Genomic DNA, 18,495 nt, shown 5'->3' with positions numbered 1-18,495 from the left:
AGGAGACATTATTGTTTACTGAATATCTAGAAAAATGGTAAATAATAGTGGTAACACAAATGTTCTTAAGCTGCTTGGCCATAGGCACAGATGTAGATAATAGACAGTATCTATTATTCTAGATACTGTCTTCTATTCAGCATGACATCATCTTTTTGACACTCAGAGATGCAGGTATTGTAACAGGTTTTAAATGAATGTTGAAAATCTGAAGTTAGCCATGTTCCCATCATACCCTAGATAACACTGAAGTAATACAGCAGGAAAAAAATATTTAAAGAATTGAGTATAATGATTTCCGTTGTGTACAAGAAAGAGAATTTCTGCATTGAGTTAAATAAAATAATTTCACATAGTAAATTTCTGTCAGGGCTTTCCTGTAACGCCTCTGGAGCCAGCTTTTCAGCCATGCTCATTTATATGAAAAATATGTGTACTACCCAAACTAAACAAAAGAAATTCCTTTGGAGGGGATTTTGGAGGGAGTATGTGTGTGTATTTATAGAAATCCACTAACTGTATTTGTGAAGAGAGGAGACTGTATCTGCGTAGGAAAATGCAAAACTGACGTAAGATTTTCGTGAGTTGGAACATACAGGCTTTTCGTCACCCTACATCTTGGTATGTGCATCTTTTTCTTGGATATCTGTAGTTGCTTCTAGTACACTCATTCTGGTCAAACTTTGTAGCAGGTTTTGTCTGTTGATGATGCTGGTGGGAAGTACTGTCTCCATTTTCCCTTCTGTAAGTGGATAAAATGAAATCAACACCCTTGATTTTAATTGATTTCAGAATCCAGTAGTGAATGGGATTGCTTTAACCAGAAATCAGACAAATACAATATGCATGTGAAATTTCTCTTCAACACTTATTTTTAATGGGCTTTTTTAGCTATTCAAACAAACAAAATATTATGTCTGGTCAAAACCAGATTTACTTCAGAATAATCTGCATTTGCTACATCTAGATACAGATTAAGTTTATAGACTTTATTTTAATTTTTTTGTTTTAAATGTGTAATTATATTCTTATATTTGAGCATTTAATTATAATTCTACTTAAAAGGAAGTATGCTTACCTATAGCTTCTCTTAACATCTCTGTGTTTTCAGGAGCTTTTCAAAGTAAAAGAAAATGTTTATTCTGAATGCTTTAATTAAAAAACAAAACAAAAACAAAAAACCAAAACAATTTAAACTTTCTAAGTCCAGATGCTCCTAACAATTCCCCCTAAATCCACTTACTGGTGACAACTGCTCTCACAGGGACGTGGAGCTACGTATATGTAAACCTCTAATAGGATGATTGGCTCTTTAATTCCAAAAATATCTGACATCCTCAGTTGAGATACCATACAAGACAGGAAATTAAGAATCAGAACTCTGTTCTTTCTAAAAGTGTTTTCAAATATTTTCATTTCGGAGCAACTGCCCACAGGATCCGTAATCCTTTTAAGGTGTTTTCTGAAACATGAAAAATTTCTTGAATGGATGTGTTGAGTGTTAGAGGTGTATCATGAGCATTTTACTTGAGCTGAAAAGGATCTTCTGTAAGTTTAGCCCCTTCTGTCAAGAGACAACCATACTGTGTGGACGTGTTTCCTGTGGTAATTGTACTTCCTAAACTTAGCAGGTAAGGGAAAAGTGAGCAGGAATGCGAAGTTTAACCAAACAAAATGTTCATGCTCTGGACCACTTTCAGTTAACGTTGGTTGGTAATTGAACTCATGCATTTTCTTGCAGATTATCATTTTGCAATCAGGATAGTACCAGCGTTTTATTGCATATGCTCCTACCATGCTGTAGATCAAAAATGCCACAAGAATGTGTCTAATCTTATTCCTCTAATGCATCAACTTAGCAAACAGTAATGAAAGGAATCACCAGTTCCAACATTTCTACAAGAAAGTTTTCCTTGCACTCATCAGAGCAAGATACAGCTTTTTTTATAATATATTCAGCCGAAAAAAAAAAAAAAATTGTTTTGATCTTAGTCGGTATGATATTTGAGGGAAAAGCCTACTAAAAACTGAGGTTTATTAAAAATGAATGGTCTTTGACAATTCTTCTAGCTAAGCATAGGGGTCTAAAGTATTCATGGTGGCTGTGTGGGACTGATGGTAATTTTACAGGATTTATGGGAGAGGCAGACTTCTGAGGAGGTAGTCAGGAGCTGTGTAGGGCTTGTCAGTATTTAGGCAGGTAAATCCTGCTATTGGGGTCTACAGATTTTTCACACAAGCCTATAATGTTTTACATATTACATTATATAATGAAAATATAGTATGAGGTATTATTTACCTTAATGTATAGAGATATTACTTAATTTTTGTTTTTTTTTACAGATATATCCTTTTTTGAATGAGCAGATGTTGGTGTTCCAGAAGCCAGACAGTGCATACATTTCTCTGCAGTCTTCCTGCCTTGTGTGTGAAGGTTCTCCCATTTGCCATTTGACAAAATCCATTGCAGATTTGTCTGTCTACACACACTGTTCTAAATATTTAAAATGAGCATATATGTATAAAATACAGGGGTTAAACAGAATAAGTTGTGATGAGGAAAACAAAAACGTTAAATGTTTCAGGTACATTTCTAAGCATATGTAAGGATTCTTTGAAATAAACTTTGATGTATTTTTTATATGTGTGTATTTTTCCACTATACAAAGTTAATTTCTTTCTAATATAACATATCATCATTTTGTATGATATGGTAATGTATAATCAAATATCGAAGATATTATCTTTCATTTTTCTTTAGTCCTATCCAAAAGTTTGGTGATTTTCCATGGAGTATCTTAATGGTGTCTGCCAGAAAGTTTACTTCAGTATAGTCTCCTACCGATACCAAATTGGCAGCTGAAAAAATATTAATAACACATCACAATGTCACATTTTTTCACAGTGTAAGTCAATAAACACATAAAAGATATGTAAAAAGATGTAAAAGACACTGATTCTTGCATGCAGTATTCACTAGTCTATTATATCACTGCATTGTATTTTGAGCATGACTCTGAGCTGTATGGATGCAAGTTGGCACAAGGACATGGATTTTGTTTAGCCTGTGGTATTTTGGAGAAGAAAAATTGATGTCCTTCAATACCATTTGGAGAAGCCCAAGGACAACACAGAATGTGGTGCAAGTAGGCTGAAAGTGGTACATATGATGTAGTTAGCACCAAGTATGTTACCACTACAACTCTATCACCCACCAGCGGCTCTGCAGCATTTTTAGCAGTGCCTGAAACTATGTACTGCAAGGGTAGATAGGATGTGTAAGGAACCCTTACACACTGCAAATTACACATATTACGCATTACAAATACACACAGCCTTGTTAGGGTCTTAAGAAAATGACGACCTTCCTGGCATGGTCAGTGGGTAAAATGTAGGCAAAAGTCTAGAATTAGACCAGTCTCCAAATGTGACCTTTCATTCTGGTTATTAGTGTGATATTTACATTCTGTAGTAATTTATTTTTCTGTAGAACCATTTCAGGAATTCTGCTGTCAACAGCTATAAAGTAAATTATCTTGCAAAGCTACTTTTTCTGTTTACTCAATCATAGGCTCATGTTTTCATACACATGAGGAAACATCCTACACATTAACACTATATGTCTGAGTGATACTTTTAATCATAAGAGAGAATATGAGGGTTTCTTGCAGCGCTTCCCTATGTGTATGAAAACACGGAATTCTGAAATATATGCTGCATCATGGCATTTGTCACTGGACACTCAGGAGAAGTCAGAAATGTAATATGTAAAATGTCTTTTTCTCTCCCCTGGTCCACATACTGTTCTTCTCTCCAGCTTGCAGAAGCTGCATGGCTGGGCGTGTTTTACTGATTCATACAAACTGAATGACTCCTCCATCTCAGTTGTGGGCCAGCCAGTGCGATCCATTTAATAAATTGTGCCCTGGAACTAACAAAGGCAGCTTTTCTATTTTACATTGTGTGGGGATTCTCTCTTGCTTGGGGAAGAAAAAGAAAATGTTTATTCTGAAGTCTGTGTCTTCCTGGAACTGTAAAAGTGTTTATCTTCCTACCCAATTACTGAGGTTTATACAACTAGTAGGAATTTAATTTTTGGGGGATATTCATATTTCACCTAGTATTTGAGATACCAGACACCTCTGTCTTTGACATAGTTTTATTGTGAAAAAGTACACTCAGAAAAGCAAGCTAAAAATCTTTAAGTTTGAAGTTTTAAAGTAATTTAAGATTTGCTTAGCAGTATCATCCATTCTTTCATGTGTTTAAATGACATCTTCAATCTTTCTGAAAAGAAAACCCACTCACCTAGTCGGGCACATTTCTGGTGAGCTTGAGACCAGCTGCTTCTCCTGGAGGTCTCAAAGTAATAGCAGTGACTGTGGAAAGGTATCCAGGATTTGTGTCGCTTTGATTCAGGGCATTTTCCCGGAAGTTGTGGTAGCTCAGTAGGGGCCATTACTGATAAGAGATCAGGTAGTTGGAATCCAGTTATTTTATGGAACTTTTTTTATCCCATTATATTATTTTTTATATCCCATTATTATTCTATGATTATACTAGTAAGACAAAACTAAAGAGACAATATTAGGTTTGTCATTGTAGAAGAAATGAAGCATGTTCTATACTGAGTTTGAGTATGGCTTCGATTTTGATTTTTAGAGAATATTTTGCTTTATTTGTCAAGGTGTTTGGGAAGATACACTAGTATACGACGAAGTATAGATTTCCTCTAATTATGATTTTTGTAATTACTCTAGTCAACAAAATATCCAGCTGGTTTTCTGGCATAAATATCTTCCTGATTAGTTAAAACTGCTGTTTTTAAAATGTCTTCTGAGTCTTCAGTCTCTCTTTTTGACAGGATCAAAACCTTATAGGAGAAACAGTGACTGTGAATGAAAGTGTTGGTATGACTAAACATGGCTTGCAGGATTTTTTTTTTTTTAAACTGCTTCCTGAATATATTCCATAGTGATTTATATAATGGGAAGATTTTGGATGAGGAGATAAATGCAGATGGAATGAAAATTAAATGTTCTGCCAAATTACATTTTCTTCCTGTGAGTCTTCTACAGTCTATTTCTTTCCCTGTTAAGGAACATTCAGCACTCAGATTAGATTTCCAGAACATTAAAGTGGAAAGAGACGTTTTATATCAAATATGAGGATTTTTTTCAAATTACATCATTTTAGACTGTATTTTGGCATGCAATTTTAAAATTTATAACTGTTCAAGATCCTCCATAATGTTGAGAAAAGCAAGAATATAGCTAAATTGTTATATTTATACTTGTTTCCATAGAAATCGTAGAAGTTTGTGCTTAGAAAGCTCCTCAAGGGGTTATTTATTTCATCCTTGTGCTCACAGGTGACATGAAGTTGATATATAATTATATAATTCCTAACAGATGTTCATCCTGTCTATTCTTAGCCAGCTGCAGTGATGGAGGTTCCCTGACCTACTCAAAGTACTTATTAAAGGCTTCTGTTTTCCTTGACATATTTAAGTCTGATACTCCTTTTCAACTGATAGCAGACATAGGGGAGAATTTAATTCCATTCCTTAGGGCTCATTTTTAATATTCAAAATTCATAATCTAGATCCTCTTTAGTCTTTTGCTTCTTACTCTTTTGTGCAACACCAATTATGATATTACCTTTAAATTCTTGTAATCCTGGTCATCTGAAAACTCTATCTGACTGAGAGCCTTTTCAAACTTTGGTGTCCCAAACTGGATACAGAATTTCATGATGTCTAATCAAAACAAATCTCATTGCAGGTGAATGACTTTTCCTATAAGAATGAATAATTAAGAAATTAATGCATATTCAATCCTTTGTTTCTTGGGCTTTTGGCAATTATTGTTATGAACTGATTTATTTCTGGGAATAATTCATGTCAATATGTAGAGCTAGTTAGTTAGCTACTCATGTCTTCCTTTATACTAATGTCTAAACCAAGTATTTTTCTAGTGGCTTCTTATATTTACCACAGTTGATAAATCTACACATCCTCTACTTAAAATGCTTTTATACAATTGCTTACCATCTGATTTTTTACAGAGAGAAAAGATTTTTTCCTTGCAAGAAGCTGTCTTCCAGGTGCCATCAGTGTCTAGGCAGACACATGCTAATGTCTGACCCTCAGGTTTTACTGATCCTTTAAAAAAAAAAAAAAAAAATCACTGATCTAGAGCATGTTAAACAAAAAAAGTTATTTTAATCCTTGTGATATAAATTTCAAGAGTAGCAATACAGAGCTCACTGCTATTCTAGCATGTACCTGAGTTTAATGCACTCCTCATTGTTCCATTTTCCTGTCATCAGCATGACCTCTCATGAGAGAAACGCAATCAAACTGTTGGAGTAAGGAAAAGGATATGAGTACATTGATCCTAGAAGTTATAAAGCAAAGTATTATAGCTCCCTGGGTAGTTTCACTCCTTTTTTAGAATCACAATATTGTAGGGTTTGTATTACAACTCCAGAAACACCTTTCTTTTACCCTTCTCTGTCTGTTCTGGCCTCCTTCGTGGTGGACAGCTCCCCTTTGGTACTGTCTTGTAAATCTTTGTTAACTTCAGCTCAGCCTGTTTGGTTGGTTGGTTATTTTCAAGGATATATACTTGAAAGGCACTATTATTTTCAAGAACTTTCTGTCATACCTTCTGTCTTGACTAATGAGTGACTGCCAGCAAGTTCTTTTGAATAGGAACGAAATAAAATAAACTGAGATAGTGCTTTATATTTGACTTGAAAAACTGACTTTAAATTGTAGTTATTATTGACAGAATCATCTAAATGGTGATTCTTGATGCAGTTATCATTACCTCTAGTTCTTAGGATTTCCCTTTCAACTACACCAAATCAGGGTACCTGAGTGCTTAGGAGGTTGGAACTTTGTCAAAACCTGAAACAAACTACTAAGTTGCCATGCAGAAATTTTAGGAATGTCTGTTTTAGTGGCTCTTGCCTCTAGTTTCTCAAGCTTGAGTAACTTTCTGATGTTATTTCACTCCTTTGAAAAGGATTTTCTGAAGGAGATATCTGCGAGTAACTTGAAGGTGAAGGAGAAAATTAGAATGTACCTTTGTATTTCTCCACCGCCCCAGTTGATATTTCTTGGGAGTGTTATTAGAGGAGCAGTAGAGCTATGTATTATACTGTATCCTATTTTCCTTCCTGCATGCCTTGGCCAGTGGCTAGATGGGCAAGAGCAGATTGACTCAGATGCAGATTAAGATGCTGTAGGATTTCTGGGTTTCTCTAGAGTTGTGGATGTCAAAATGAAGGGAGGATGAATATAGAGAGGAATTACATAGTGTGAAGGGCACGTTCTGAAACCATGATACAGAAATAAAGAAGAAAGGCAATGTGGGTGTTCAAATCAGTCTGTATTGACCTGAATATGTAGAATGCTATTTGCAACATTCTGAGGTTTAATTTCAGTGCTAGCAATGGAGAGAATTTGATTGCTTTAGAAAGCAGTTGCCATCTACTAACCCTTAGCCATTCAATTATGATTTTAAATAGAGAAGTAGAAAAGAATTGAAATCTTTCCTCCTGCATCCTCTGCTCTTCCTTTTCATGACTTAACTTGTCAAATATGAAAATACTCCTCATGTGTGCTAACTTCTAAAACCTGAATGTTACATTTATATTTTCATTTTTATATGAAAATCAAATCACTATGAAACCCAAAATTTGATTCAGTCTATCTAATATTTAATGCCATTTTGTGCTCTAAGATAGCTAGAATACTCAAACATTGAAATTTTTTATTGCAATTGCTAGTGTAATGGTAGATGAATAACCTGGGGAGAAGGCTGAACCAATATCTGTATCAAAGTGAACTGTTACTTGAAGTAACATTGCTCAGATTTAACGATGTTAAACACTAAGCAGTATTTACCTGTTGTATTTTGTGGCCATCTTCTGGATGTAAAGTATCAAACAAAACAGATTCTACAGGTTTTGGGGAATCTGGACCCCAACTTGTATAGGAGACAGCATTTCCATCACTCCAAAAGAAGTTGAGTTCACTGAGAATATCATTCAAACCAATCCAGGGATCACTTGAAAAGTTCTTCAAATGATATGTGAGAAAAGCTGGAAAAAAGCCAGTAGAAAAGCAGATAAACACATAATCAGACAAGATATCAGCTCCTAAACAAATCCTTAACTATTTAGATCATTAAAGTCTTGTATATATATATTTTATATATATATATAATTATATATATATTTTTAATTAGCATTTGATCAGAAATTTCACCAAGTTTGTTATTTCAAGGTTATGCTAAGCCTTTGTCTGTGAAAAGCCTCAAGCAGTTAAAGTATTTGGAACTATGAATCAAGCTTGGAAAGAGGAAAGAGAAAAAAATATGCCTGTTACCTAATGAAACACCATGTTACCTAATGAGTTCACTTATTTCAATACTCGAGATGAGCTGATTGACTAATGGAAATTTGTAGCTGTACACAGCTGCAGATGGATGACCAGGAACACAGGCAAGGTGAAAATGTGTTTTCTTCTGACATTCTACTATTGAATTAAGTTTCAGAATGCAGACAGTCATTTCAGAGAGGTATAGTAATATACCTCTTCCTATTTCTGGCAGAAACAGACCACGGATTCCTTTTCTTTCTCTGTGTCTAAAACTACAAATGCAAGGTCTCAATTTGTTATTTTATGATAATTCATACCCTATAAATAATGTAAAGTGGTTTGTGTGAAGCAGGAGGAGGCAATCTTTATTATCAATAGCATGCCCTAGACGGACAGCTCCAGTTCTTCTAAAAAAGGTTCATGCCATGGCCATATAACCCACATTGAGTATACATATTGTAAAATACATACATTTACATACTGCCTCTTTTTGCCATTTTCTTTGCAGGAAGTGACCATTATATACAGAGTAAATGCTATCTGTTACATGAAGGGCTGTTGCACTATACCTTGTACTTGTTCATTGTGTATGCTTGCCAGGTTTCCTCCATGGTCCAGATAAATTCTTCTTGCATTATACCAGTATTCATAGAAAGAGCCAAAAAATTTGTAACAGTGAGGAAAAATGAGAGTAGACCGCTACTGAGTGACAGCAAAAGGAATTTAGGTTTGAATTACACTAGTTTTAGTAGAAATTAGCCTAGCTCAGGCCCAAAAAATAGTTTTCCAAAGTTAACAGGGACTCAGCTCTGGAACCAGGTCAAAAGCACTGACAAATTGAAAATTTATTCTGTGTCTTTCTATTAGGGAACTGGGAAAGTCACAGCAAAGCTCAACCAACCATTTATAAACCACAACAGGAGTCTGATGAAATTCTAATGCATTAACTGACTCAGAGATTTTTGAGAAGCCATACTCCATTATTAGTAAAAGACAAAAGAGTGCTGACTGTACAAGAAAAGCCCAGCCGAGGGTTTTACATGAAATCACATGAACTTTCTGAAAAATGTTTCTGACCTGTGGTCAGTGTGCTTTCATGGATACATTGAGCCTTTTTCATTTTACAGCTCTTTAGTTAATGGGAGATATGATTCATAGTTATTAAAAAGTGTGTAGTCATCGTATTACTAATACTCACTCACCCTGGATTGGGTTTGATAATTATCAGTCTGCCTAGTGTGCCCTCTCCACATTTCCAGCTCACTCTCTGCTCTGTGGCATGGCAATAACACTTTCAGAGACTTATCTTGCATAGCTGGTGGAATATAACAATTCTGCAACTGCAATAAAAATGCAAAAAACCTGTACTGGCATAAACACCACTGGTGTGATTTTCTATGGTTGTTTTCATAACAATACTGTATATACTAGAAAAAAGAACTCTCATTCAATAAGTACATCAGATTTGTCCCTTTTGGGAAGAAACATGTAATTTACATTGAAATCTCTTTGGAAAAATTTGGCCTTATTTCTGGTTTGTTCCAGCTGAGATCACTGATGTTACTCTATAGCTGGTACTTGCAGTTGAATTCAGTTCTTTTTTTTTTCTAAGTGTGTGAAATTTAGCATTTTTTTCAGTTTATCTCAGATGACTACTTCTCAGGAAAACAGAAATCTATAAAACCTCGATTTTGCAAGCATTAGAAAACTGGTTCAATTTTTAATGCAGCTTTGGATAATCACTGTCAATCCATAACTGAGACACAAAAGGCCTCTTGCACTTTCTCAAGGACTAATACCATTGTGCTTAGATGGATGTTACCATATCTGATTTTTTAAATAAAAGCCAATCCTCAGGACATTCTCCAGGAGAAAACACTCTAAAATGTGAAACTGCATGTATGTTCTATTCCTTTGATAACTGTTCTCTAACTAGTTTTTGAAAGACCAATTTGCTGTTGATTTGAATAGAACATTTTGTTTGTGCAGCTGAAAAATCAGTGATGGAATTGTCCCTGCATTCCCCATTAAAATAAATTTCTTATATTCCACTTTCATGGCTAATATTGTTCCTGAAAAAAACTCAGATGTAATGACTTTATTATGTATATTTTCCCAATTTGCTGGGAAAGAATGGATTAAAATTGGTACGATATGGTTAACATATGGGGGAAGAACAGTACCCATAAAAATACCTTTTTAAAGAAGTCGTGTATCTCACCATCCTCATTATTTAAGACCACACAATTTTCTTGATCTGTGGCAAATTTGGGCTCACCTGGTGCCCAAGCTACATAATGCACCATGCTTCCATCCACCCAACTGAAAAAGACCAGCAACAAAACAGTAGCAGTTGCTCAGACAATGTTCATGGAAAAGTTCAGAAATATCTACCTTAGCACGACAAAAGTATTTTTTAAAAAATCACAGCCAAGTCTGTAATTTGAGTTTCCATTAGTACTGGAAGCCCTTAGACAACTAAATCCTTGCATGTTAAGTCAAAGAACAAAAATTCCTTTATTTTTAACATTACCTAAGTATTCATAGCATGTATATTCCCTATAAAAACATGTAAAGCAGTGGTTTTGCAATGTAGTTGAACCAAGGGAGAGCACTCATTTCAACGTGCAATATAAATCTCTGAACCTGCATTTAGCTCCCTTGTAGTGGTCCCTCCAGAAGGAATTCTGGCAGTACAGAACCTTTACAACCGCTTTCTGTGAGTCTTGATACAGCTTGTTTATCTACCTTAACTGTCAATGAGCATTCTGAATTAATCCTACGAGGTATGACTCCAATTTGCCATTTTTTAAGATCTAAACAAACAAAAAAAAAAGTGCATTTAGTTAGTGCTTTCTAATATTTAGTACTTATCTAATGTGAGAAAAAGTAACTTTTGTGTTATGGAAGCAAATAGAAGAATACACATTGTAGAAATGGTCATGTAGTGACCAGGGAGCACCCCTGATGAAGTAAATACCATACAACACATATTTTTGCTTTATCATCTTTAATGCTGCTTTCCCAGTTTTGGCTGCATTAGTGGTATGCTTTCAAAAGCTTTCGAGGTTGTTCTCAACTGAAGAAGAAATGAAGATCTGAGAAAAAAAAAGTATACTTTTTTTTGGTACTTAAGCAATGTGCGATTCATGTGTCTCAAGATGTCTGTTGTTTTCCTCCTTTCATATCCTTTCCCATACAATAAAAGCAGGCATCTAATACCATGACACAGAAAGGAGATTATGTGGCTACTTTGGTATTAGTAAACCTGACAGGATTATGGCAGAGGTTTGAGGAGGCAGCCATGCCATTAAACTGTTACCATGCCCCTGTCATAGTTTTGGCACGTGCCCAACAGAACAATCTCAGGCAGTGTATAGGCAGTGCCCCTGAAATACATGACCAGTTTTGATGTGTGTTGCAGGAAAACCAATTCATGCAGGTCCTAGTTCATCAGTCCCTGACCTGGATCAGGCTAAATCTTTCTTCGAATAGTTGTTTTGTGCAGCAATATGGCATGGTCTATGACCGCCAGAGATATGCTGCCAGTAGCCTCACATCTACATGTTACCATGTATTCTGGACTATGATATTCAGATGAGAAATAACAACCCTCTCAAAAAGACAGTTTTCTCAGTATGCAACCAATCTGCCTGTTCATTACTCCTTACATATATTTGGTCATGGGCAGAACTCTTTACCCTAGAGAAAGAATGTACCCACCCTAGTAAATGGCAAATTCTTTTGTACTTATTTTCCTAAAGAGAAGCTCTATTCTGTGGAATAAATATTTCTTTTTCATGAAACATTTATATCTACTGCTAATAAAGTGTTTTAGTATTATGCAACAAGCACGTTCTCCTGCATTTCACAATCATATGCAACAGGGTGTACAGGCCATATATTGTAGAAGATAGCCAAATTTCCTCTTGTACTTTTCCACAAAGATTTTCTTTCACTATTATTTCCAATACTAGCAAAATCACCATGATTGTTTTTGCAGAATGTTCTGGCTTTCTCCAGAGAGGTCTTTTCTGTGCTGAAAAAAATATTCTTTGTCTCTTTTTTTAATCCAGCCATCTTCTGTGACTTCAAATACTGAAACACAGAAGAGGAGCCTCTGTATTCTTCACAATTCTTATACAAACTTGGTGTTGTTACATGATACCACCCTTCAGATAAGAGAAAATAAACAGAAGCATACTGGCAGGAGGGTCCAGAGGTTCTGGTTTTAAGAGTGTCCCTGTAATGAAATGGGAAAAAAAAAATGAAGGTGTAATACGTTTCTGAAATATTAAACCAGTATAAGTGTTCAATTAGTGGAAAGTGTCTTAATGTCTATAAATTTTTCATATTTTACATATTCAACACAGAATATATATATATAGTATCTTTGGTACAGAGAAAAACATGGATGTTCAGGGTATAACAGTGGCTTTACAGGCCTACATCTCTGTCTTGGTAGATTTTTTTTTGTAAGTGCATCTTGCACATCAGGAGTGTTGCCTAAATTAAATGACTGAAGTTAATCTGAATGAGTACTTGTTTCTGAAAGAAAACTGAAGCATAAGAACACTTCACCTCAGAGATCCTTCATGGACGTTGTCGTATATCTGGACAAGAAATTCAAATACTAAGCATTGTTTTTTGCTTTGAAGTGTTTTAAATTGTATTAGTATTCATTTACTTATGAAACTTTTGGCTGTTTTGTTCTTTTGTTTGGGTTCTTTGGTGTTTGTTTTTTTCTATGAAGCCACTTTGTTAAGAATCACATTTGACTGAATTTCCATCAATTTTTGAGAAAAAATTGAAATGAGAAATTTCCGCATCACTCAGAGTGGGATACTGGAGCAATGTTTCTTCAAACATGTGAGGCCAGCATGCATAAAAATGTAAGACAAATGTCACCTTTTTAACTTTTTTCCATGGAATAATTTGTAATGTTTGTGTTGCTGTATGTGTAATTACAGTAAATAAAGTAAGTGTGTAACACACCTGCTTGGGTAAAAAAAAAAGTCATGTCACCTTTTAAAAATAGTCTCTGGCATGATTCATTAAAAGATTTAAAAGAAAAAGTGTATTTCTTTTCTGGAAGTACAAAGTATTATGACTCTTTCAACATCTTTCAGTATGATATTATGCACTGCTGACTAGTGATGGTAATTTCTTCAGGCTGTAATTTCTGTCCTTTATATACCACTAATAATTAACAGTATACAACTACTGACACTTTTGCTAATGATTTTTAGTTTAGTGCTGATCATGCAGGTGAGGTCTTACAAAAGAAGTTACCAGGAAATGTATCTTTACATTTCTCTGAGATAGATATCCATGACTATTACTTTTGAAGCATGAGAAGCAAGGACAATGTGTTTTGGTTAAAATCAGATTATTCTGAATAATTCACTAGCACAGAAAAGAAATAATGTTATTTAGAAAAATATCACTTTAAACATTAACCCTTACTACTTGTGTTAAGGAGTGCAGGGAGCCATAAAAAAAATAACCTTCATTTCAGCAAGCCTGTTGTTATAGGAGTTTCTTTACATGTCATATTACAAAGTGAATGATTCTAGTATGCTGGTAGACTTTAGATTAGAGTAGGTGGATTAGAGTAGGTGACTAGAGTGTCCTTGTGTAGCATTCTAGCTACACCTGGGTGGAGGAGTTTCTATTCACAAAGGAGACAGACATTTAAAGTGATTTTTTTTTCTTCCAAATTGTATTTTTTTTTCCCTCTCTGCCCCCTTAACCCCCAAATTGGGAATTTCCTGTAAGTGAAAGTTCCAAGAAATGTATATTTTCATGTCAGTTAAAGCATCTGTTTTGATAAAAAAATGCTTTTGTGCTCAGCAGTGGATTTTACCAGATAAGACCTTGAGGTTGCTTTTACCTTATTTTCTATAATTTCATAATTGTATAAGCAAGTATATTTTTAGCAAAGCTTATCATATAATACGCTCTTAAATAAAACAAAACAAAACAAAAAATTTATCAGGAACAGTTGAAATCTTTCATTCTGAAAGTATTTATATGTTTTGGCCTATTTGTCCTTAAGCAAAATTCCCGTTCAATCTACCAAATTTTCTACCAGCATGTAACTTGGAGAAATTCCGGTTTTGATAGAATGGGATTAATCTTAAATTTATTCCTAATGTGAATTTAGAGTATAAAGTAACCTACCTTTCTTTATTTTACAAATCCAGTTATGACAGGGCACCATAATCCAGAACATGGAAGACTCTTTCCTGATTGCTCCACAATATTCAAATGCAATGTTGTCAATATAAGCATTCTTCTCATAATCCACCTAAAGAAGAAACACAGCTTTGTTTTTCATTCTTATCATACAGGGGAAAAAAGTTGTACTCTGGAAGGAAAGAGAAGTAGAACTGAAGTTTCAAACCACTCCTTACTTTCCTCTTACACCTGTGCAGTCTATGATGTGGGCTATTAAAGCAATACAGTCACTCCACAAGAAAAAAGAATGGGTTTATGCAGTGTTTTACAGGCTTTTGCAGTCCCATGGAAACTTGAATCAAATGAGGTTATAAATCAATAGCAGGGGAAAAGAATGTGGCAGTGTATCACCAGAGACTAATAAAAATCAAGAGAAACATTTCTTGTGTTTGCCTCGTAGATAATCATGTCTGTAGCTGTAATTAGTACTCTACCTAGTTTTCTATGCCATCACTGTTGTGATAGTGTAGACTCAGGATTTATTCGCCTCTTTTAAACCAGCAGAGAGAATTACGATTTAGAGTTACCTAGGTAGACCTTTTGGGAATTCTTATATAAATTTCATCCTCACCAGTCATGAAAACAGCTACAACAGCCAAGGTCAGAACAGAAGGAAACTGGCGAGGTCAAATACTGGTGATCCATCACTCCAGGAAAGCCCAACATCAGAATCCAAACACTGCAAACCTATCCAGAAAGGCTGAGATGATGGTGTTTCTTTTTCTAGAGCATGAAAAAGCGTATCATGGAGGAAGGGGATGTGTGTGGTTAGCGCTGCTAAATTTTGAAAGTTACATGGGACAATAACTCTCACACTTACTGAAGATAAAATTTAAAGAGATTTTAAAAATAACAAAAGGGGTCAAGTAACTCCCATTAACAAGTAGGTTAAGGTCATGCCTTAAAATTTGCTACTTTGCAAATGATTGGGCTGAAAACACAGCACATTATTTTTCTTCACTGATGTCGTAATTAGTGTTCATTTTAGAAATAAAATGCTCAGATTTTCTGGAAGACACAATTTAATTTCAAGACAGTTCATTGAACAATCTTACAAATGGGCCTGAAGGAGAAGCATTCAGTTTGGTTGTTGGATTGGTATTCTTTAATTTAAGAGATTTGCAGTTGATGACAAATTTTAGGAACTCCAAAAATGTCTTTGAAAATGGTACCCATATGAAACATATTCTCAGCTCTTTTTCTTATGACTACGATGTTAAACAGATAAAGGTTTTCAGCTAATTATCTCAGGAGCAACACAAACATATTATAATTTAGTCCTATATAAATTTATTGTTGCACAAAAATATAAATTACTAGATAGTTTGTTTACTTACATTTTTAAGTTTTCTATCAGTTTGCTCTTCGCTTCTAATGGCAGCCAGGTCTCCTTCTATTTCTTTGCAAAAATCTCGGGCTTCATGTTTTCTTTTGCTTTTCCTCTCTCACAAAACCCTATAGATATAGGTAGAACAATGTTTCAGCATGTTAAAGACAAATCTGCTGACTGCCTTATACAAGCAAACTAGGAAAAATTCCATTACAGTTATGAGATATAACATGGATTAAAGATTATGCTAATTGGATAACCTAATGTATCACTGCCAGAGCGATAGCTCTGTATATTGTACATAAGCTTACTATGTTTATGCAATAGCATGCCATTCTCTGAGTTTAGATGCCCTGTTTGATGCTCTTCTGTCTCATGAGTGGGAGTGTTGGAAAAAATAATAATTACTCTGAAATATGAATGAATGCTATCGCTTGTATCCCAGCCCAAGGGACATCTGGAATCAGAAATGGTTTGGGGAACAAGAGGAAGAGTGATTATTTCAGCTAGTTTTTTGCATAGAAATTTTGCCTTTACTTCAAAGTTCTGAATATCCCATAGTACAGCTGCATTTCCAGTCCTTAGGACAACACAAACAGCTTCATTTCCTTTGTGACATATAAAAGAAAATTGAAATGTGTTTTAAAGTGGTTCCCTAGACAGTTTTACAGCTCATGTGATTAGTTTACCAAAGATTGTTCAAAATTTTAAGTGTAGTGTCTGCTGAAAGGAAGAGTGTTGTGAAAAGAGGAAACCAGCAAATGGAGTTCATCATCTTCCCTCCCCTCTGAAAAGCTTTACAAGCACATGAATAACCCCGTGCCTACCTCTTTCCTATACCACTCACTGCAAGGATCTGGCAGCACAGGCTGGGAGGGATTTCATGCTTTCCACTCTGATTTTACTTTTGCAGTGAAGAGCCAGGAAAGAAGTACTTTCATGGCATCATAGAAAATCACAGAATCATTTAGGTTGGAAAAGACCTATAAGATCATTCAGTCCAACTGTAAAAATAACATTGCCAAGTCCACCACTAAACCATGTCCCTAAAGCACCACATCTACATGCCTTTTAAATACCTCCTGTGATGGTGGCTCCATCACTTCACTGGGCAGCCTGTTCTAATGCCTGACAACCCTTGCGGTGAAGAAACATTTCCTGATCTCCAGTCTAAACGTCTCCTGGTGCAATTTAAGGTAATTTCCTCTCATCCCATCACTTGTTACATGGGAGAAGAGACTGACCCACACCTCACTACAACCTCCTTTCAGGTAGTTGCAGAGTGATAAGGTCTCCCCTGAGCCTTCTCTTCTCCAGACTGAACACCCACAGTTCCCTCAGCTGTTCCTCATCAGACTTGTGCTCCAGACCCTTCACCAGCTTTGCTGCCCTTCTCTGGACCCCTCCAGCACTTCAATATCTTTCAGTGAGGGGCCCAAAACTGAACACAGTATTCGAGGTGTGGCCTCAACAGCGCTGAGTATATGTATCAGTGACGCTCCTGTTTCAAAGGCAGAATGTTCGTATGTGCCATCATATGAATATATTTTAGCAAATTTGGGTAACAGTTTAGAATTATAACATAGAAAGTTCCTTAGTAGCATAAATTTATTCCAATGGCAGAGTAAGGCATTGCTGCATTCCAGTTTGTCTACAGAACGCCTTCAGCAGTCACCCACTTGAACATGCCTTGTTATTCTGTGTCTGAGAGACCAATCCAAAAATACTTCTCAGAGCTCAGACCAATGAGGCTGGTAGGTAAGCTTGCTCATATCTGAAATGACAGAAGTCAGATAGGGGTTAAGCCTAGCTTTCCCTTAGTCTGCCATTTCTCATCATCGTAAACTACACAAGACTAGAATGAATGGAGTCTCTGTTAGGTTTCCTTTTACATGGAAGTATGTGCTTAACTGGTACCAGATAGACTAGTTTCAATAGCAGGTGAAGCTGCACTATAGTGAAAAACTCCTCCTTACAAACAGAAGAAGCTGTGATCTGTTTTTTTTCAGAGTAAAGTGCTGGAAAACATGAATGTGTAAAATATATTTAGTTAGAAAAGACACACGGTATTTATTGTTGGTTTGTTTTGTTTTTTTTTCCTCAGAAAAAGTATATTCTTTTTTTCTGGTTTCACATTTTTTTCCAAAAAAAGCTCTCAACTATTTTAAAAAATTCCAATACTATTGCATCAGCTACACAATTTTAAACTGTTTCATACCTGTCTCCTATACTCTTTAAATAACTACTGCTCTTTTCGCAGGTTTTCTTTGCTTCTAAAAAGTTTACAGAGATACGTCCAACCAGGTAGCAGTAAAAACCATGTCTTTCCCAGCCCTGTCAAGAACATGTGAAATTTACTTGCAGTAGTAAAAGCATACGTTATAGTAGTTAACTTCAGTGTATACTCTTAAATCAACTTATTTTTAATATAACCAAATATGATAATGTATTAAGTTGAATTCCAGTATGCTACTGGAAATTAAGCTTACTAAGCATGTAGACAGAAGATTTAATGCATGAGTCCAGCTTTTTT

At 35.4% G+C, this 18,495-nt stretch overlaps 1 pseudogene; it reads right to left on the bottom strand.

Moving 5' to 3' along the window:
• Nucleotides 1–2,089: 2,089 nt before the first annotated feature.
• The window catches only part of LOC130611668 (macrophage mannose receptor 1-like), an 89,455-nt pseudogene continuing 73,049 nt past the window's right edge, over nucleotides 2,090–18,495 (bottom strand).

The sequence above is a fragment of the Pezoporus wallicus genome, unplaced genomic scaffold (assembly GCF_028554395.1).
Source record: "Pezoporus wallicus isolate ANWC-B61680 ecotype Strahan unplaced genomic scaffold, APGP_CSIRO_Pwel_v1 scaffold_2584, whole genome shotgun sequence".
NCBI lineage: Eukaryota > Metazoa > Chordata > Aves > Psittaciformes > Psittacidae > Pezoporus > Pezoporus wallicus.
The sequence above is the reverse complement of the archived record's forward strand: the minus strand, read 5'-3'. Positions and strand labels throughout refer to the sequence as shown.